This window comes from Molossus molossus, unplaced genomic scaffold, assembly GCF_014108415.1.
Source record: "Molossus molossus isolate mMolMol1 unplaced genomic scaffold, mMolMol1.p scaffold_m16_p_7, whole genome shotgun sequence".
Classification (NCBI taxonomy): Eukaryota; Metazoa; Chordata; class Mammalia; order Chiroptera; family Molossidae; genus Molossus; species Molossus molossus.
Window position 1 is genome coordinate 75,601,149 of NW_023425401.1, and position 22,142 is coordinate 75,623,290.

The 22,142-nt window shown below is 37.4% G+C and overlaps 1 non-coding gene across 1 annotated transcript; it reads right to left on the reverse strand.

Moving 5' to 3' along the window:
* Positions 1 to 18,222: 18,222 nt before the first annotated feature.
* LOC118620616 lies at positions 18,223 to 18,386 on the reverse strand. The gene has a single exon (XR_004957513.1). It is a non-coding gene; the product is annotated as a U1 spliceosomal RNA (small nuclear RNA).
* Positions 18,387 to 22,142: the final 3,756 nt, after the last annotated feature.

The following is a 22,142-nucleotide window of genomic DNA, read 5'->3' on the forward strand; positions in this document are numbered from 1 at the left end:
AGTTTGATGTAGTCCCATGTGTTCAGTTTCTCCTTTGTTTCTGTTGCCTTAGGTGATGTGTCAGTGAAAATTCTGCTGTGTATGATATCTAAAATTTTGTTGCCTGCCATTTCTTCTAGGATTTTTATGGATTCATGAGTCACATTTAAGTCTTTTATCCATTTTGAGTTTATTCTTGTGTAGGGTTTAAGTTCATGGTCTAGTTTCATTTTTTTTTTTTTTTGCATGTAGCTATCCAATTTTTCCAACACCATTTATTAAAGAGGGTGTCTTTACTCCACTGTATGCTCTTGCCACCTTTGTCAAATATAATTAAGCATATTGCCTAGGGTCCATTTCTGGGTTCTCTTTTCTGTTCCAGTGGTCTATATGCCTGTTGTGCCGGTTCCAGGCTGTTTTGATTACAGTGACTTTGTAGTATAACCTGAAATCTTGTAATATAATCCCGCCAACTTTGTTCCTCTGTTTTCAAGATTGTGATGGCTATTTGAGGTCTTTTTTGGTTCCATATGAACTTTTGAAATAGTTGTTTTAGTTCTGTGATCTATGTCCATGGGAATTTAGAAAATGGTGGCGGAGTGAACGGAAGCTACACAGACTATTTCCTAGAACCAACCAGAATTACAACTATAACACAGACAAATTGATCGGAAAAACTAACAGAAAAGCAGCTTGCAAGGACCATTTAACCAGGGTCACTGATTCGATCCTGGTAGGCTTGCTAAGGTGTGAAATGGAAGCTGGGAGCCCACAGTGAGCAGATCGGCAGCGGCCTTAGATGGGAGTGAAGCCCTTGGTGTACACCCCCACGCAGCTCCACAGCGCAGAGCCGGGAGAGAGGCTAAAAGAAGCCACAACCACTCACCTTGGGCTCCAGCAGAGGGAGGGCAGACTGGACTAGAACTGTGTTGGGACACTCGGGATTTGGAGGGCACACAGAGCTTTGGCTGAGTTGCTGCCACGAAGGATGGTGGCAATATTGCTCCTTCCCAAGGCTCTGGGGAGAGGCAGCAGCCCCTCCCTCGGAGATCCAGCCCTACCCCGTGGGCCAATGAAGTGCTAATTGAAGCTCATTAACAACCAGCATCTGCCCCACCCTCGTAAAATCCCCTTGTGCTGAGAACCTGAGGGAGTTTTTCAATCAACTGACAACCCAAAACTCATCAAGTAACCTCCACTGCTGCCCTCCAGGCAAAAAGCTAGAGGATAACAGTACCTTTTCTGAGCTAGCAACTTTAACCAGGAAAGTAAGATTTGACAGTGGTGTTTAACGTGGGTTCTCCCTCGCTCATCTAAACCCAGGAGAGGGAGCCACAAAAAGCAGAACACCAACACCCACAGGGAAAACTTGACAGGCTCCAAAGCCCACTGTGATAGCCAAAATGGTGAAACACAGAGTCAGAAGCCAAATGACAGAGCAAGAGACCTCCACCAAAATGAGATCAATGTGGAGCAGTTAGGCATGTTAACAAAGCTAGAATTCAGAGCCATGAGCTTGAGGAAGCTCAACAGCATGAGTAAGGACATAGAGAAGCTGAAAATAAGCGAATTGGAAATTAAAAACCATCAAAAAGCGATAAAAAATGACATATAAGAAATGAAAAACACATTGGAAGGTTTAAAAAGAAGAGTAGCCCTGGCCAGTTTGGTTCAGTGGTTGGAGCGACGGGCAGCGGTACAGAGAGACCCGGGTTCGGTTCCCGCTAAGGGCATGTACCTCGGTTGCAGTTTGTCCCCAACCCTGGTTGGTCATGCGGGTGGCAGCCACTCGATGTGTCGCTTCACATCGATGTTTCTCTCTCTCTCTCCCTCTCTCTCCCTCCCGCTCTATCTGAACAAAAAATGGAAAAATGTCCTCGGGTGAGGATAAAAAAAAAAAAAAAAAGAAGAGTAGAGGAAGCTGAGGAACAGATCAGAGAATTAGAAGACAGGGTAGAAAAAAATCAACCAATCAGAAAACCAAAAAGTAAAAACGATTAAAAAACAGAAAGACAGCTTAAGAGAACTGTGGGACAACTGGAAACGCAATAATATTCATGTCATAGGAGTCCCTGAAGAAGAAGAAAATGAGCAAGGGATAGAGAATATATTCAAAAAAATAGTGAGAGAAAACTTCCCTAATTTGGTGAAGGAAGAAGGCATTCAAGTTCAAGAAGCACAGAGAGTCTCAAGTAAGAAGAACCCTAACAGGCCCACACCAAGACACATAGTAATTAAAATGCCAAAAATTAAAGACAAAGAGAGAATCCTAAAAGCAGCAAGACATAAGCAACAGGTTACCTACAAAGAAAACCCCATAAGGCTCTCAGCTGACTTCTCACAAGAAACACTACAGGCCAGAAGGGAATGGCATGAAGTAATCAAGGTCAGGAAACACAAGGATCTGAATCCAAGACTACTCCACCCAGCAAGGCGATCATTCAAAATAGAAGGTCAAATAAAGAACTTTCCAGACAAAAAAAAAGGCTAAGGAAATACATTAGCACCAAAGCACCAAACCAGCACTGCAAGAAATGTTAAAAGGACTGCTGGAATTAGCAGGAGAAATGGGAAGAAAAGCAGAACCACATTAAACAAAAATGGCAACAAATCAGTATATATCAATAATCATCTTCAATGTAAATGGACTGAATGCCCCTATAAAAAGACATAGAATAGGTGATTGGATAAGAAAGCCTGACTCATCTATATGTTGTTTACAAGAGACCCATCTCATAACAAAAGACTCACATAGGTTGAAAGTGAAGGGATGGAAAAAATTTGCCATGAAAATGAAAAGCAAAAAAAAAAGCTGGGGTAGCAATACTCATATCTGATAAAATATATTTCAAAATGAAAGCCATATATAGAGAAAAAGAAGGCCACTACATAACATTGAAAGGATCTATCCAACAGGAAGATATAACCTTGATAAAGGTTATATATGCACCCAATATAGGAGCACCAAAATATATGAAAAAACTATTGGAGGACTTCCAAGGAGAAATCGACAGCAATCCAATCATAGCAGGGGACTTCAACTCCCCGTTGATACCACTGGAGAGATCCTCTAGACAAAAAATTAGCAAGGAAACAGACTTTAAATGAACCACTAGACCAAATAGATTTAATAGATATCTACAGAGAATTACTCCACAAAATTACAAAATACATATTCTTCTTAAGTGCACATGGGACATTCTCAAAGATAGACCACATGATAGGACACAAACTAAATCTCTATAAGTTCAAGAAGATTGAAATCCTATCAAGCATCTTCACAGATTACAATGGCATAAAACTAGAAATCAATTGCAACAAGAACATGCAAAAGCATTTCCACACATGGAGGCTAAATAGCATGTTATTAAACAATGAATGGGTCACCAAGGATATCAAGGAAGAAATTAAAAACTTCCTGGAAACCAGTGAAAATGAACACACAACGACACAAAATCTATGGAATGCAGCGAAAGCATTTCTGAGAGGGAAATACATAGCCCTACAGGCCTACCTTAAGAAATAAGAAAAATTTCTATTTGACTGTCTAACCTCACAACTTAAAGAATTAGAAAGCAAATAAAAAGAAAACACCAGAGAAAGTAGAAGGAAGGAAATAGTAAAGATCAGAGCAGAAATAAATGACATAGAGACGAAAAAAAAATTTAAAGGATCAATGAAACAAAGAGCTGGTTTTTCAAAAAGATAAAGAAGATTGATGGATCCTTAGCTAGACTCACCAAGAAACAAAGAGAGAGAACCCAAATACACAAAATCAGAAATGAAAGAGGAGAAGTAACAACTGACACCACAGAAATACAAAGATCGTTAACAGCTACTATGAACAACTATATGGAACAAATTCGACAAACCAAGCAAAATGGATAAATTTCTAGAAACACACAGTCTCCCAAAACTGGACCATGAAGAGTTAGAAAACTTTAACAAACCAATAACAACTAAGGAAATTGAAGAGGTAATCAAGACTCTCCCAGCAAACAAAAGCCCAGGCCCAGATGGCTTCACGAGGGCCAGCATCCATTTCTGATAAAAATACTCAGCAATGTGGGAATAGAGGGATCATATCTTGACATAATAAAGGCCATATATGAAAGACCAATATCATACTCAATTGGCAGAAACTAAAAACATTTCCATTAAGAACAGGAATAAGACAGGGATGTCCACTTTCTCCACTGTTATTGAACATAGTACTGGAAGTCTAAACCACAGCAATCAGACATAAGAAAAAATAAAAGAAATACAAATGGGAAAGGAGGAAGTGAAACTGTCATTATTTGCAGATGACATGATATTATACATAGAATACCCCAAAGACTCTATCAAAAATCTACTAGACTTAATACATGAATTTGGCAAAGTAGCAGGATACAAAGTTAATGTCAAGAAATTGACAGCATTCTTGTACACCAATGATGAACTCACAGAAATAGAAACTGAAAAAACAATCCCATTTATGATTACGCCAAAAAAATAAAGATACCTAGCAATAAACTTAACCAAAGAAGTAAAGGACCTATTTGCATCAAACTACAGGTTATTGAAAAAAGAAATATAGGAAGATATAAAAAAGTGGAAGCACATACCCTGTTCATGGACTGGAAGAATTAACATCATTAAAATGTCCATACTACCCAAAGCAATCTATAGAGTCAATGCAACCCCCATCAAAATACCAATGACATATTTCACATAACTAGAACAAATACTTCAAAAGTTCATAGAGAACCAAAAAAGTCCCCGTATAGCCACAGCAATTTTGAAAATGAAGGACAAAGTAGGTGGGATCACAATACCAGATATTAGGTTATACTACAAAGCGACTGTAATCAAAACAGCCTGGTACTGGCACAAAAACAGGCATATAGACGAGTGGAACAGAACTGAAAACACAGAAATAGATCCAAGGCAATATGCTCAATTAATATTTGACAAAAGTGGCAAGAGCATACAGTGGAGTAAGGACAGCCTCTTTAATAAATGGTGTTGAAAAAATTGGACAGCTACATGCAAAAAAATGAAACTAGACCATCAACTTACACCATACACAAAAATAAACTCAAAATGGATAAAAGACTTAAATGTGACCTGTGAATCCATAAAAATTTTGGAAGAAAATGTAGGCAACAAAATTTTGAACATCATACGCAGCAGAATTTTCCTGATACATCACCTAAGGCAACAGAAACAAAGAAAAAAATAAACACATGCCACTATATCAAAATCAAAACTTCTGCACAGCAAACAAAATCTAACCATCAAAATCTAAAGACAACCCACTGTGTGGGAGAACATCATTGCCAATGATATATCAGATAAGGAGTTAATTTCCAATATATATAGAGTGCTCATACAACTCAACAAAGGAAAGACAAAGAATCCAATTAAAAAATGGGCACAGGAGCTGAATACACACCTCTCCAACAGGACATACAAATGGCCAAGAGACATATGAAGAAATGCTGGACATCACTAATCATTAGAGAGATGCAAATTAAAACAACAATGAGGTATTACCTCACACCTATCAGAATAGCTGCCATCAACAAATCATCAAATCAGTGTTGGTGAGAGTGTGGAGAAAAGGGGACTCTAATAAACTGCTGGTGGGAATGCAGACTGGTGCAGCCCCTATGAAAACAATATGGTGTTACCTCAAAAAATTTAAAATTGAACTTCCATTTGACCCAGTGATCCCACTTCTAGGAATATACCCTAAGAAGCCTGAAACACCAATCAGGAAGAATATGTGTACCCCCACGTTCATAGCAGCACTATTTACAATAGCTAAGATCTGGAAACAGCCCAAGTGTCCATCAGTATACGAATGGATAAATAGCTGTGGTACATATACACAATGGAGTACTATGCAGCTGTAAGAAAGAAAGATCTCTTTTCCTTTGAGACAACATGGAGGGCCCTGGAAAGTATTATCCTAAGTGAAATAAGCCAAGCAGTAAAAGACCAATACCACATGATCTCACTTATATACGGAATATAATAAACATAACAGTCTGAGGAATACGGTAGACCCAGAAACATGGAAGTAGGGCACAGACTGACATTCCTCAGAAGAGGGGTTGGGTGGTGGGAGGAGCTAAACCACAGAACTTATATGCATGACCAATGGTCATGGACAGCAAAGCCGGGGATGGGGTGGGAGTGGGGTGGGGATGGCGCGGGAGTGGGGTGGGGAGGGGGGTGCCAATGGGTTAAAAAAAGAGAAACATCTGTATAAAAATTAAGTAAAAATTAAAAAATAATAATGAAGTATGTCATTGGTACTTTGGTGGGGATTGCATTGAATCTATAGATTGCTTTGTGTAGTATGGATATTTTAATGATGTTAATTCTCCCATCCATGAACCAGGTATATACATCCACTTTTTATATCTTCCTCTGTTTCTTTTTTCAATGACCTGTAGTTTTCTGCGAATAGGTCCTTTATTTTTTTGGTTAAGTTTATTCCTAGGTATCTTAATTTTTTTTGCCGCAATGGTAAATGCGATTGTTTTCTTAGTTTCTCTTTCTGTGATTTCATCATTGGATTATGAGAATACCCTCGATTTATTTTAATTAATTTTGTATCCTGCTACTTTGCCAAATTCATTTATTAAGTCTGGTAAATTTTTGATGGAGTCTTCGGGGTTTTCTACATATAATATCATGTCATCTGAGAAAAATTATAGTTTCACTTCCTCCTTTCCCATTTGGATCCCTTTTACTTTTTCTTTCTGTCTGTTTGCTGCGGCTAAAACTTCCAGTACTATGTTAAATAAGATTGGTGAAAGTGGGCATCCGTGTCTTGTTCCTATTCTTAAGGGAATTGTTTTTAGTTTTTGCCCATTGAGCATGATGTTGGCTGTAGGTCTTTCATATATGGCCTTTCTTATGTTGACATATGATCCCTCTATTCCCACACTGCTGAGAATTTTTATTAGAATAGGATGCTTAATTTTGTCAAAGGCTTTTTTGGCATCTATTGATATGATCATGTGGTTTTTATTCTTCATTTTATTTATGTGGTGTATCACATTTATTGATTTGCAAATATTGTACCAGCCTTGCATCCCTGGGATGAATCCCACTTGTACATTTTGAATAATTTTTTTTTTTGATATATTGCTAGATTTTATTTGCTAGTATTTTGTTCAGGATTTTGGTGTCTATGTTCATGAAGGATATTGACCTGTAGTTTTCTTTCTCTGTAGTGTCTTTTTCTGGTTTTGGAATTAGAATAATGCTATTCTCATAAAATGAGTTGATAAGTCTTTCTTCTTCTTGAATTTTTTGAAATAGTTTGAGGAGAATGGGTATTAGTTCTTCTTTGAATGTTCGGTAAAATCCCCCGTGAAGCCATCTGGGCCTGGGCTTTTGTTTGCTGGGAGAGTATTGATTACCTCTTCAATTTCCTTAGTTGTTATTGGTCTGTTCAATTTTTTGTTCTCTTCCTGGACAGTTTTGGAAAATTGTGTTTCTAGAAATTTGTCCATTTTACTTAAATTATTGAATTTGTTGCCATATTCATAGTAGTTGTTAACAATCATTTTTATTTCTGTGGTGTCAGTTGTTACTTCTTCTCTTTCATTTCTGATTTTGTGTATTTGGGTTCTCTTTGTTTCTTGGTGTGTCTAGCTAAGTGCCCATCAGTCTTGTTTATCTTTTCAAAAAACCAGCTCTTTGTTTCATTGACCCTTTGAATTGTTTTTTTGGTCTCCATGTCATTTATTTCTGCTCTGATCTTTACTATTTCCTTTCTTCTAGTTGCTCTGGGGTTTTCTTTTTGTTTGATTTCAATTTCTTTAAGTTGTGAGGTTAGACTGTCAATTAGAAAATTTTCTTGCTTCTTGAGGTAGGCCTGTAGTGCTATAAACTTCCCTCTCAGAACTGCTTTTGCTGCATCCCACAGATTTTGTGTTGTTATGTGTTCATTTTCATTGGATTCCAGGACATTTTTAATTTCTCTCTTGATCTCCTAGGTAACCCATTCATTGTTTAATAACATGCTATTTAGCCTCCATGTGTTCAAATGTCTTTGCATGCTTTTGTTGCAATTGATTTCTAGTTTCATGAGATTTTGAATCGAGAAGATGCTTGATATGATTTCAATCTTCTTGAACTTGTAGAGATTTAGTTCGTGTCCTATCATGTGGCCTATCTTTGAGAATATGCAATATGCACTTGAGAAAAATATGAATTTTGTAGTTTTGGGTTGTGATTCTCTGTAGATCTTTATTAAATCCATTTCGTCTAGTGCTACATTTAGAGTCTGTTTTTCCTTGCTAATTTTTGTCTAGAGGAACTCTCCAGTGGTATCAATGGGGTGTTGAAGTCCCCTGCTATCATTGTTTTGCTGTCGATTTCTCCTTTTATGTCCTCCAGAAAATTTTTAATATATTTTGGTGCTCCTCTATTGGGTTCATATATGTTTATCAAGGTTTTATCTTCCTGTTGGATAGATCTTTTCAATATTTTGTAGTGGCTTTCTTTTTCTCTGTTTATGGCTTTCATTTTGAAATCTATTTTATCAGATATGAATATTGCTACCCCAGCTTTTTTTTCCCCTCTTCATTTTCTTGGTAGATTTTTTTCCATCCCTTCACTTTCAACCTATGTGAGTCTTTTGTTATGAGGTGGATCTCTTTAAACAACACATAGTCGAGTCATGCTTTCTTATCCAATCTGTTACTCTCTGTCTTTTTATTGGAGCATTCACTCCATTTACATTTAAGGTGGTTATTGATATGTACTTATTTATTGCTGTTTTTGTTTAGTTTGATTTTTTTCCCCTATTTCTTCTACTAATTACAGCCATCTTGTTAACATTTCTTGCAGTGCTGGTTTTGTGCTAATGTATTCCCTTAGACTTTTTTTTTTTTTCTCATCTAGGAAGCTCTTTATTTGACCTTTTATTTTGAATGACAGCCTTGGTGTGTAGAGTTGTCTTGGATTCAGATCCTTGTTTTTCATGACCTTGATTATTTCATGCCATTCCCTGCTGGCCTGTAGTGTTTTTTATTTGTTTGTTTGTTTGTTTTTTTGAGAAGTCAGCTGAGAGCCTTATGGGGTTTCCTTTGTAGGTAACCTGCTGCTTATCACTGCCTTTAAAATTCTCTTTGTCTTTAATTTTTGACATTTTAATTACTATGTGTCTTGGTGTGGGTCTGTTTGTGTTCCTTTTACTTGGGGCTCTCTGTGCTTCTTGAACTTGAATGCCTTCTTTCTTCACCAAATTAGGGAAGTTTTCTGTCACTGTTTCTTTGAATATATTGTCTAACCCTTGTTCATTTTCTTCTTCGGAGACTCCTATAATGCAAATATTATTATGTTTTCAGTTGTCCCAAAGTTCTCTTATCCTATCTCCCTGTTTTTTAATATTTTTTTCCTTTTGGTTTTCTGATTGTTTGATTAGTTCTACCCTGTCTTGTAATTCACTGATCCGGTCCTCAGCTTTCTCTACTCTGCTGTTTAGATCTTCCAATGTGTTTTTTATTTGTGATATGTCATTCTTTATTTCTTCTTGGTGATTTTAATTTCCAATGGTTGATTTTTAACATCTCATGTTTTTACTTATTCTGTTGAACTTTCTCAACATCATGGCTCTGAATTCTAGTTGTGTTAACTTGCTTAACTGTTCCACATTTATCTCAGCTTTGGTAATGTAAGGTCTTATAGAGTTAAGCCTTGTTATTCTGCACACAGATAACTTAGAAGGAGCCCAGATGTCTTGCAAACAAGCTCTGGAATGTTCCCATAGCCTTGGAGAGGACATAGCTTGAAAACAAGTATGTTACAACATATGCCTGCAAACGGGATATGGTTGACTCCCAAGGAACTCATTGACCTTACAGATTAAGGAATAGTTTGATTATAACAAGAGTGAAGTTAGTGAATTCTTGGGACCTAGCCTAATGTAGATAGAGAATATAAAAATAAAACGATGCAGTACTCAGTGCTGCAGTCTTGTACCCTGTCTTTTGTGTTTGTCTGTTTCTTTGTTCATTCCCTTTCTGCCCCCTCCCGACACACGGGAGGCAACAGGTAGAGGTCTCTTGTGCTTTCATTTGGCTTTTGTTTCTGTGTTTCAGCATTTTGTCTATCACAGTGGGCCTTGGAGCTTGACAAATTTTCCCTGTGGGTGTTGGTGTTCTGCTGTTTGTGGCTCCTTCTCCTGGGTTTGCATGAGCGAGGGAGGGGCCACATTAAACACCACTGTTAAGTTCCACTTTCTTGGCTAGAGTTGTTCACCCAGGACATGTACTGCTATCCTCTACTTTATTGCCTAGATGCTATCAGTAGGGGTTACTTGAAGAGCCTTGGATTCTTGGTTGAATAAAAGTCTTCCTCAGATGCTCAGCATAAGTATTTCCTGAAGGTGGTGCCGATGCTGGTTGTTAGTGAGCCTCAATTTGCATTTCAATGGCCCACCTGGGTGGGGTTAAATCTTTGAGGGAGGGGCCTCTGCCTCTCCCCAGCGTCCTGGGAAGGAGCAAGATGGCCACTGTCTTGCGTGGCTGCAGCTCAGCAAAAGCTCTGAGCCCCCTCCAAATCCTGAGTGTCCCCATACAGTTCCAGTCCAGTCTGCCCTCCCTCTGCCAGAGCCCTAGGTGCGTGGCTGTGGCTGTGGCTATTTTAGCATCTGTCCTGGTTCTGTGCTGTAGAGTTGCTTGGGAGCTCAATTCGAGGGTGCTGCTCACAGCTAGGTCGCCATTGTCTGTGAGCTCCCAGCCCGTCTCTCGTGCCTCCACAATCCTACAAATGTTAAGTCAGTGTCCCTGGTTATATGATGCTCGCAAGCTGCTTTTCTGTTGCTTTTCCCCATCGATTTGTTTTTATTTTCGTTGTAATTCCAGTTTGGTCCTGGGAGATGGTCTGTGTAGCTTCCATTCACCCTGCTGCCATTTTGGAATCTCTCACCGTCTCATATTTTTTTTAACAGCCTTAGTTCCTTAAGAGACTTGGAAGTGTAAGACAATTTCCCTTAAGAAAGCAATAGGCATTCTCTTTAATTTCCTTGTATAGAATTTAATATTCGGGGCCCTGCATTTAAATTCTGTTTACAGTCACTTTTGCAAAACTAGGTAACAAAAACCTTTTAATTCCCTGAGTACCCAAATATTTGAAGCTTTGTTTCTATTAGCTATACTTGTGGAAGAAGTATTAAATGACAAGCAGTAATATTTGTATGAATTATTAAGCATTAGGTTATTAAGCAGTTTTCTGTATTTGCCAGAAGAAATAATGTATGGTGAATCTTCTAATTAGTGTCCTCTCCTCTTTTTCCAGTACAAAGCCATGAGGTCCAAGGTTTGCTTTGGCTGGAAAATTTGCAAGACGTGGAGGCCAGGAGGCAGAGCTCTGTGCCAGTGGCAGAAGTCTCAGCTATCATCTGCCCATGAGTTCCCCTCCTGCCCTGGAGAGACAGATTTTGCGAACTGGGAGAAAGAAGAACTTGGGTGCTAGGTACAATGTCCACAGCAAATCAAGTTGCTAACCCCTTCCAGACCTTAAAGAAACTGAGTTTTTTGTTTTTTTTTGTTTTTGACTGGGGACTGTCCTTAAACTCCCCTTTGCCCCTGGGGTCCAGAGCTTACTAATGAGCAATTTCTGTCTCCTTCCAGACCATACTATGGGATTCTGTGTGCCCATATAGGCACACCTGAACTGGCCACGCCAGAGGCAGTGCAAGGCTGAGAAAACAAAGTGGACCAGGACAAGAAAGAAGCAAATGAGTAATAAAACACCCAGTTTAGGGAGGGGAAGTTTCATTTCGCCAGAATCCAGAGAATCCAAGCCAGGTTTTTGTTCTTCCCCATGCAGGTCAGATGCAGGCCTGAATGGCTACAGGTGTGCAGGGTCCAGGTCCCAGCAGCATTTATTTCTTCTGTTGTTTTGTTCTCTAAGTGCTGGCATGGAGGGGATGTGAGAGAATGTTTTCCGTGCATTTCACATGTCCATTCTCCTAGTTCTTACATTCCTTCATGGGTTGCCAATCTGTTATAAGAGAAATGGATGGATGACCTTTCTCCATTGCTAGTGGGAGTAGGATTCTTGGAGTATCATTGGGATAAGCATTTTTGGAGCCCCTCATGGGAAGATGAGATGTTATAGAAAGTTTTGTTTGTGTGGAATTAATCCCTGGGTTTGCAAAGTCCTATTCCTCTAAATCAGTCCTAGAAGATGTGTAGCTAGGGATTCAGCAGAGCTATAAGCAAATTCAGTATCCAAATTTTTCATTCTGTGGTAGTGCTTGGTCCGGTGTAGCATTAGGCTAGTCATAGTCCATCAATCTATGGTGTGGGGTTCACATGTCCATGAGCCATGTGGGCGAATGCAGGGAGCGTGCTCCCTGAAACAAGAGAGTGAAGATCTCAGGACACAAGATAGCAAGAGAAGGAACTCCTTTGTTTAGGAGCTTATGTATTTTAAATCTTCCCACACTTGCAGTGGTAATGCCTACTCTGGCCAATGACCTGTTCCCCGGTGTGACTGACAGACAAGTACCTTCCATATTTTACCCAGACTTTACTGAACATGCCTCTATTTGGCCTTTCCTTTACTCCTTTCCAGTTTATTAATAACAGGGTAATTTACAATGGTAATAGTAGGACCACATATTGTTTGATTCCACTTATATAAAATGTCCAGTATAGGGATAGAAAGTACATTAGTTGTTGCTTAAGGCTAAGGGTTGGGGGCAGCAATGGAGGTGGAAAATTAAAACTATGAAGTATGGCATTTGGCGGGAGGTATTGAAAATGTTATAAAATTGATTTTGCTGATAGTTTCACAACTCTGTATTATACTAAGAAACATTAAATAATGAACTTTGGGTGAATTATGTGGTATGTGAATTATATCTTGGTAAAGATGTTAGAACATTCTTTTTGTTTTGTTTTGTTTTTTGTTTTTCTTTAATCCTCACCCGAGGACATTTTTTTTGCATTTTTTGTTCAGACAGAGCGGGAGGGAGAGAGAGGAAGAGAGAGAGAGAGAAACATCGATGTGAAGGGAAACATCAAGTGGTTGACACCAGCACGACCAACCAGGGCCGGGGACAAACTGCAACTGAGGTACGTGCCCTTAGCGGGAACCGAACCCGGGTCTCTCTGTACCGCAGGCCGACGCTCTAACCACTGAGCCAAACCGGCCAGGGCTGTTAGAACATTCTTAAGGATATAATTGTGGTAAATAGTGATATAGAGAGCAGGTTTTAGGAAAGGGGTCTAGTTTTATCTGTTTTAAATAAGATTTAATAGACATCAAAGGCAGAGTGTCATGTTGCTAATTGAAGAAAGAAATTTTAACACACCTCCCCCTTTTTACTAGCAAATATATATTTCTTGTTTTAGTCTGTTCAGGCCACTCTAACAAAACACCATAGACTATGTTGCTAACCATTTAAATTCATTTCTTACAGTTTTAGAGGGTGGCAAGTCAAAGATCAATGTGTGGTCAGATTTGGGGTCTGGTGAGGACATACTTCCTGATTTACAGATAACTGTCTTCTCTCTGTGTGTTTTCACATGACAGAGAGGGGAGGGAACTCTCTGGGATCTCTTTTATAATGGAACTAATCTTATCCATGAGGACTGATCCTTATGACCTAATAACTTCCCAAATGCCCCAGCTTTGTACACCATCATCTTTGGAGGGGGTTATGATTTCAACATTTGAATTTTAGCAGAAAACAAACATTCAGTCCATAGCCCTTGTTTAGTGAAGAGTCTTAACAAGCATGAAAAAAGTCGGTCTTTTAAAATAAACATCATGGATTGGAAGAATTTACATAATTAAAATGTTCATACTACCCAAAGCAATCTATAGTTTCAATGCAATCCCCATCAAAATACCAACGACATACTTCACAGAACTAGAACAAACACTCCAAAAGTTTAAATGGAACCAAAAAAGGCCCTGAATAGCCACAGCAATCTTGAAAAAGAAGAACAAAGTAGGAGGGATCACATTACCAGATTTCAGGTTATACTACAAAACCACTGTAATCAAAACAGCCTGGCACTGGCACAAGAACAGGCAGATAGATCAATGGAACTAAATAGAGAACCCAGAAATTGACCCAAGACTATATGCTCAATTAATATTTGACAAAGGTGGCAAGAGCATATAGTGGATTCAACACAGCCTCTTCAAGAAATGGTGTTGGGAAAATTGGACAGCTACTTGCAAAAAAATGAAGCTAGAACACCAACTTAAACCATATATGAGAAAAAACTCAAAATGGATAAAAGACTTAAATGTAACTCGTGAATCCATAAAAATCCTAGAAGAAAATGTAGGCAACAAAATCTCAGACATCATACACAGCAGAATTTTCACCAATAAAACACCTAAGGCAAGAGAAACAAAGGAAAAAATGAACACATGGCACTACATCAAACTCAAAAGCTTCTGCACAGCAAAAGAAACAGCCATCAAAACGAGAAGGGATCCCACTATATGGGAGACCATAATCACCAATGATGCATCAGATAAGGGGATAATTTCCAAAATATATAGAGTGCTTATACAACTCAACTAAAAGAAGACAAAGAACCCAATTAAAAAATGGGCACAGGAGTTGCATAGACACCTCTCCAAACAGGACATACAAATGCCTAAGAGACATATGAAGAAATGCTCAACATCACTAATCATCAGAGAGATGCAAATTAAAACAACTATGAGGTATCACCTCACACCTGTCAGAATGGCCGCCATCAACAAATCATCAAACAACAAGTGTTGGGAGGGTGTGGAGAAAAGGGGACTCTAGTACACTGCTGGTGGGAATGCAGACTGATGCAACCACAATAGAAAACAATATGGTGTTACCTCAAAAAATTAAAAATTGGACTGCCATTTGACCCAGTGGTCCCAATTCTAGGAATATACCCTAAGAAACCTGAAACACCAATCAGAAAATATATATGTACCCCCATGTTTGTAGCAGCACTATTTACAATAAATAAGATCTGGAAACAACCCAACTGTCCATCAATAGATGAATGGATAAAAAAGTTGTAGTACATGTACACAATGGAATACTATGCAGCTGTAAGAAAGAAGGATCTCTTATTCTTTGAAATGGCATGGAAGGACCTGGAGAATATTATGCTAAGCGAAACAAGCCAAGCAGAGAAAGACATATATCACATGATCTCACTTATTTGTGAAATATAATGAACTAAACAAACTGCTGAAAAAAATTAACCCAGAGACCTAGAGGTGGGGTACAGACTGAGAAGCCTCAGAAGAGAGGGGATTTGTAGGTGACAACAAAGCTAGGGATGGGGTGGGTGGAAGGGGAGGAGGGTATCAACGGGGGAAAAATGAGAAACATCCGTAACAAAAACAAATTACTAAATAAAAAAAATATTTAAAAATTAAATAAACATCAGCTGTTCTATATTGAGTCCCCTTCATCTTTTTTCTTCTTTAGTAGCATTTTAGCCAGATTTTATAATGTTTCTTCAATTCTGGGTTATTGAAACAGTCTAATTCTGATGTTTAGAATTAGTTTTTAAGTTTAAAATCTAAATCTCCTATCCAGTGCCAAGCCATTCTTCTCCCCCACCCCTCAACCCCCCCGAACACACTAGAATTGTGCAGAACAGGACTGTTGTCTTACTCTCAGACATTTTCTTTGCCACCTCCCTTCAGACCCAAGTGGAAACATTTCACGCCTAACTCTTTCCTCCATCTTTTAGTGGTAACTATCTTTGGGTTTGTGACAAAAGAAATAAACAAGGAACAACTTTACTGTGATTCAGAGATGATTGCTAGGTACACAAATAGGCCCACAATCTTGCCCTTAGCACTCTGATGATGACTCAACCTCCAGAAAGTTTATGTCATTCCCTGCCTATGTGAACTGATCTTTATTTACCCTTTCTCTGGTACCTTTCCAAATGCTTGTATTGGCTTCTTTGCCCAAAGAATAATGAGCCTTTTCTCCTTACTGCTCTCAAACCTTAAGCATTATTCCTTATATTATTTTACTCAAGTCCTTGGAAAAATATTTAATTTAAACAATCTTCACCCTACTTCCCATTCTATGAGTTACATATGAGCTATTAGTTGTTACAGGCGGTTAATTCTAGAAACTTATTGTAGGAGTTATTACACACAAAGTACTATACCTATAGGGTTGAATTCTACTTTTTTTGTTGTTGTTCATCTTAATCTGAGATGTGTGGAAGCTAAATTGTTAAGGACATCAGTAAATACTACAACCCCACTTCCCGTCCTCTTCTTTGCTCCTCCTCTTTCATTATCTGCTATATTTCTTATTCTTCATTGCTTTCTTCAAAATAGCAGAGTCCAGCTGATACTCTATGCAAATGCAATAAAATCATTGGCAGCTAAAACTGTCTGCATGTGTGTATGTGTTTTCTAATCAATTGCTCATTCTGTAGATTTAAATGACTTTATCTGGCCAGTGGCATATTGAACACAAAGGCATACTAAATACTAAATAATTTGCGTCTAGTTCTTCCAAATATTACCATATTCTCTGGTGACTTGGGCAGTAGTGATGATTATATTTGTAGGCTTATCTTCTTTGTCAAAGCTGGCAGTAGCTTTTTTTGACACCAGTAAAAATGACACTGATAGTGTTGAGTCCTTGTGGTGGTCCACATGTATTTTTTAAGGAAAATAAATGTCACAATACTATAAAAACAATAATATTTTACCATGCCAAGGTAAAAATAATTTGGGACAACAGTTATGACTTTAAGAATACTGGGAGAAACATAGTAATATTGAAATCGTATATATATATTTTATATTGAAAAAATATATTATATATATTATATATATATTATATATATGTTTGATATTAAATATATTTTAATATATTTTTATATATATTTTAATTTTATATATATTTTAATCCTCATCCGAGGACATTTTTGTTGTTGTTGTTGTTCAGATAGAGTGGGAGGGAGAGAGAGGAAGAGAGAGAGAGAGAAACATCGACATGAAAGGGACCCATCGAGTGGTTGCCACCCACACAACCAACCAGGGCCAAGGACAAACTGCAACCAAGTTACATGCCCTTAGCGGGAACTGAACCCGGGTCTCTCTGGACCACAGGCCGATGCTCTAACTGCTGAGCAAAACCGGCCAGGGTGAAATCATATATTTTTTAAGTTCTTTTATCTAGTTCTCTCATGCTAACTCTGTAGGGAATAACTACAGCTGATCAGGCATTAAAACCTCTCTATTCTCTTTATGCTCCCTTCAAGTAGATAATTTTTGTTCCACAAATTGGTAACTTCTTCAGATGTCAGGCAACACATATTTTTAGACAACTTTCAGAGCTACAGAGAAAAAATGAAAATACACAAATGGGAAGTGATAATTCAATGCTATTTGAATTGATATTTTGAAGTATGACTCTTAACTACCAGTCAAAGAAGTCCAAAAGCCATATGCTGGAAGAAGCACACATATTAAAAAATAAAAAGCCCTGGCTGGTTTGGCTCAGCGGTTAGAGCGTCGGCCTGCGGTCTGGAGAGACCCGGGTTCGGTTCCCGCTAAGGGCATGTACCTCAGTTGCAGTTTGTCCCCGGCCCTGGTTGGTCGTGCGGGTGGCAGCCACTCGATGGGTCCCTTTCACATCGATGTTTCTCTTTCTCTCTCTCTTCCTCTCTCTCCCTCCCACTCTATCTGTACAAAAAATGGACAAAATGTCCTCAGGTGAGGATGAAAAATAAAATAAAATAAAATAAAAAGACATTAACTTATTTGCATTTATTTACTTATGGGCAAAACCACTTTGTTTAACCAGTCTTGAGTTTATCTGACTATCATATACATAACTACATAACTGGAAAGAGAAACTGAACCTTATTGCTATATTTTATTACTATTTTTCCAGAGCAATACAAGAAGAATGCCTACCCAGAGGGATAAATTATACCATGGCATGAAATACAGGGTGGGGAAAAAGTAGGTTTACTGTTTGTTGTAAGGAAAATACAATAATTAATAAATAATAATACATGAATAAATTGTTTCACATACAACTAGAAACCTACTTTTGCCCCTTCCTGTATACTAAGCCCTTGAAAATGGGTCCCACCCTAAAGTGTTAACCTTGTTTTCTAACTAATTGCCCTTCTAACTGTGCATAAAAACTGTGTTTGCATACACAGTGGAGAAGGAAATTTGAGACAGTGGCCATGGTTACAATAAGTCTTTTATTTTTTTCATTAGAAAAAAACATGAACACAGTTCCCTATTACCACACATTATACAGTTGAGTCCCCTGCATCTGGGGAAATTGCAGGGGTCACTACCTCAGAAGTGCAATGGATTAGACTCAGCATAAGAAAACCACATTTGTGATCATGGTATCTCCCTGGCCAGGTAAATATCAATAAATCTTTTATTTTATTTTTTTTTCCATGAAGTCATACATTTTCCTCTTTTTTGGGACAGAAGAAAATATTTTAACCTCACTTTATACCAAACCCTAGATCATCATGGCAAATTTTTCTAACATATTTCTACTTCTATCTTTTTTTTTCCATTTTCAATCTTCATTTTTTTTATTCTGTATATCAATATCAGATAGACGAAGTTTCTTAAACTTTATTCATCTTAACACTCCCATGCTTAAGAATCAAAGATGGCTCTTTTTGTCTATCAAATCAAATCCAGTCACTTTAGCTTGGCACTTTATCTTTCAATTATCTCCCCATCGTCTACAATCCCTTTCCACTTCAATCTTCATCTTATCCCAAACATTTCAAGGTCTTTCCCACTTCTCCCACATAACACCTCTGCCGGTAGTACCTCCCTATCCACTTTGATCCCTCTCACACTGTATCTCAGCTGCGATAAACCAAAATTTTTGTTGACCCCAGAGATCCTGATATATTTCTTTTTCTCTCACCCTATTACCTATCATAATTTTTGTTGATCCTAGTAGGCAGGGATTTATAAAACTTTAGTTTTCTTGATTTGTATCATGAAAGCAAAAGTCATTGATCTTTTTAAAATATAAAATTGTTATAATATTGAATATGTACTTTTTTCATATAACACATTATCTGTCCACTTTAAATAATTTATATTCTTCCTCATTTAAAATTATAAACACAGATAATTTAAGTCCCATTCTCCTCTCATGGCAACATAATCCCAACATTCCCTGAACATCATCTTTAACTATCCTTCCTTCTTTGAACTCCTATGACACTTAAAAGTGACACATTTATTTATGTATTGTGTATTTTTTCAGTGAAATGGGTAAACTTCTTGAGAATAATAGACATATCATATTTCCCAATAATTCTCTCCATCTTAATGCCAGGCATATGATAAATGTTTAAATTCATATTTTCAATCCATTCTGCTCAATAATCAGAAATTTCTATGATAACATTGTATCTATCTGAATTACAGTTGCTTACCATATTTGTAAATAACAAACTTGCTGATAATCTATGTAGTTATAGACGAAAATGTATAGTCTCTAGTCTCTGGGCAAATTTTGCACATATGCAAAATACTAAGAAAAATATCAGTAGGAATAAATAAGCTCTATGTTTTGAGTTGAATGGGGTTTCTAAGGTAATCACTAGCATATATTTAGTAACAAGTCCTCTCAATGCCTAACATTTTCTGGGAATCTGTGTATGGTTTACTCATTAATCTGTTGGTTATAATGTTTCCCAATGTGTTTTTCCTCTACTAATCAATCCCTTCACAAATTATCCCTTGTTCAGGGGGAATATATATATTAATGTTTACCTTTTCTAATAGACATGATTTCCATTTAAAGTCTATATTTTAGAAATTTTTATTTACTACTTTAGAAGCAATATTTTGCTCATGTTATAAAGGTATTTACCATCATTAGTTTCACTGGATTCTGTATCAGATATGATTATAAAACAGATCACTGCAATATACTGAGAAGTAAATTATTTTTAAACTATCTTAACATTTGCCTAGAGTATTCTATATTTTTTTATAGGAATGTGAAAAAATTTACACAGTGCTAGCTTTGTTTTCTGAATAAAGTTTGGTAATGTATTCAGAAATATTCCCATATCCTTGGTTTTAAAGCACTCAAATAAAAACAAATACCTCCTGGAACTTAATTTACTCAAATGGGTTTTGAAATATGTTACTTGATAGGTGTACTTAAAAAAAAAAAGTAAATAAATTATTTCATTTCTTGATAATTGAAGCACAGTTACTACATTAATTTGTCCTTTTATAGAGCACCAGGTTGAAGTCATATGTGTGTAATAAATAATTTCTTTTTTTATTTTCAATATGTTTCATATTTATTTAAAACAAATTTTTTTATATTATTATATTTTTATTACAGATGTTTGTCATTTTTTACCCCATTGACACTCTCCTCTCCATCTCCCCCACCCTTTCCCCGGTTTTGTTGTCCATGTTCATTGGTTATGCGTACATGCATATAAGTTCTGTGGTTTATCTCCTCCCTCCGCCTCCACCCCATCGTCCAAGGGATGTCAGTCTGAACCCTACTTCCACGTATCTGGGTCTACCCTATTTCTCAGACTGTTATGTTCATTATATACCACAAATAAGTGAGATCATGTGGTTTATGTATTTTCTGCTTGGCTTGTTTTGCTTAGGATAATACTTTCCAGGTCCCTCCATGTGGTCTCAAAGGATAAGAGATCTTTCTATCTTACAGCTGCATAATACTCCATTGTGTATATGTACCACAGCTTTTTTATCTATTCATTTACTGATGGACATTGGGCTGTTTCCAGATCTTAGTTATTGTAAATAGTGCTGCTACGAACATAGGGGTACATATATTCTTTCTGATGGTGTTTCAGACTTCTTAGGGTATTTTCCTAGAATTGAGACCACTGGGTCAAATGGAAGTTCAATTTTTAATTTTTTGAGGTAACACCACATTGTTTTCCATAGTGGCTGCACCAGTCTGCATTCCCACCAGCAGTGTATTAGAGTCCCCTTTTCTCCACATCCTCGCCAACAGTTGTTATTTGATGATTTGTTGATGGCGGACGTTCTGACAGGTGTGACGTGATACCTCATTGATGTTTTAATTTGCACCTCTCTGATGATTAGTAATGTTGAGCATTTCTTCATATGTCTCTTGGCCATTTGTATGTCCTGTTTGGAGAGGTGTCTATTTAGTTACCCTGCCCATTTTTTAATTGGGTTCTTTGTTTTCCTTCTGTTGAGTTGTATAAGCACTCTATATATCTTGGAAATTAACCCCTTATCTGATATATCATTGGCAATTATACTCTCCCATACAGTGGGTTGCCTTTCCATTTTGATGATTGTATCTTTTGCTGTGCATAGCTTTTGAGTTTGATGTAGTGCCATGTGTTCATTTTTTCCCTTTGTTTCTGTTGCCTTAGGTGATGTATCAGTGAAAATTCTGCTGTGTATGATGACTGAGATTTTGTTGCCTACATTTACTTCTAGGATTGTTATGGATTCATGAGTCACATTTAAGTCTTTTATCCATTTTGAGTTTATTCTTGTGTATGGTGTAAGTTGATGGTCTAGTTTCATTTTTTTGCATGTAGCTGTTCAATTTTCTCAACATCATTTATTCAAGAGGCTGTCCTTACTCCACTGTATGCTCTTGCCACCTTTGTCAAATATTAATTGAGCATATTGCCTTGGGTCCATTTCTGGGTTTTCTGTTCTGTTCCATTGGTCTATAGGCCTGTTCTTGTGCCAGTACCAGGCTGTTTTGAGCACAGTGACTTTGTAGTATAACTGGAAATCTGGTCATGTGATTACTCCTACTTTGTCATTCTTTTTCAAGATTGCTGTGGCTATTCAAAGTCTTTTTTGGTTCCATATGAAGTTTTGAAGCATTTTATCTAGTTCTGTGAAGGATGTTGTTGGTATTTTGATGGGGCTTGCATTGTATATATACATTGCTTTGGGTAATATGGACATTTTAATGATGTTAATTCTTCCAATCCATGAACACGGTATGTGCTTCCACTTTTTTATATATTCCTCTATTTTCTTTTTTCAATAACCTGTAGTTTTCTGCGAATAGGTGCTTTATTTCTTTGGTTAAGTTTGTTTCTAGGTATTTTAATTATTTTTCCACGATGGTAAATGAGATTGCTTTTTTAGTTTCT